We start from the raw sequence: 1,074 nt of genomic DNA on the forward strand, positions 1-1,074 counted from the left end.
AGTTGTGGCGGTAACGGTTCTTTGGGTTCTGCTGCTGTGTGCAGCATGTCCGTTGAACAGTTCTGGCAGGCTGCTAGCCCGTTTCCTAGAGATGATTTGTGGTTTTGGGCATATCTTGCCTCGACGTCCCGTCCTTGGAGCGTCATTAACCAGGTAGCTATGCGTAAGTTGGTTACCACGCCATCCCTGATTCGTTGGCTGTAGTAGGCTTGAGGAGATTCATGACGACCTTGTTTCATCTCTGGGGCAGACACTAGTCCTTGTTCTGACTCAGGGTCAGCGAATTCTTTAATGAGGGTTTCTCGGAGCAGGTGGTAATCAGTCTTTGTGTGAGCAGGCTGCCGGCCCAGGAAGCTTCTCACTTCAGTGCTGGATATTGTTCAGAGCAAATAGAGTCTATCTTTGTCAGTGACATTGGGTCTCATTTCCAGGTGAAAATCGATATCTTGCAGATAAGCTTGGACATCCTGGCTACCTGGCACACTTGGGGTGAATTTGCCAATGTTTCTGTGATCTGTGGCTGGCTGGAGCAGGTTCTTTTAGCTTTGTCGTGAGGTAAAGTTCTTCAGAGGGAGCTGGTGAATGTTTCAGCACTGCCCCCTCCCCCTTTTGATCACGTGTCAGTCCAGGAACAGGGGACCCTGTCCTGCTTGGCAGGGTTGAGATTGGTGCCCGTCGCGCCCTTGTTGGCTCAGAGCGCAGCTTGTATGCATGTTTGAGTTCCTCTTTGATGCTGTCAGACTCCTCTTTGATGTAGTCCAGCTGTCGTGCTAGGCGGCTGATCTCATTTCTCGACTCATCCAGGTGAGTTTCAAGAGCTTTAATTCTGCCGCCGGCCCAGGAAGCTTCTCACTTCAGTGCTGGATATTGTTCAGAGCAAATAGAGTCTATCTTTGTCAGTGACATTGGGTCTCATTTCCAGGTGAAAATCGATATCTTGCAGATAAGCTTGGACATCGTGGCTACCTGGCACACTTGGGGTGACTTTGAAAATGTTCTTGGCAAGCTTGTCGAGGTCTTTGAGGTCCAAGCCATGCGATGATCTGTGGCTGGCTGGAGCAAGTTCTTTTAGCT

This window comes from Sinocyclocheilus rhinocerous, unplaced genomic scaffold (assembly GCF_001515625.1).
Source record: "Sinocyclocheilus rhinocerous isolate Xijiao unplaced genomic scaffold, SAMN03320098_v1.1 scaffold2482, whole genome shotgun sequence".
NCBI lineage: Eukaryota > Metazoa > Chordata > Actinopteri > Cypriniformes > Cyprinidae > Sinocyclocheilus > Sinocyclocheilus rhinocerous.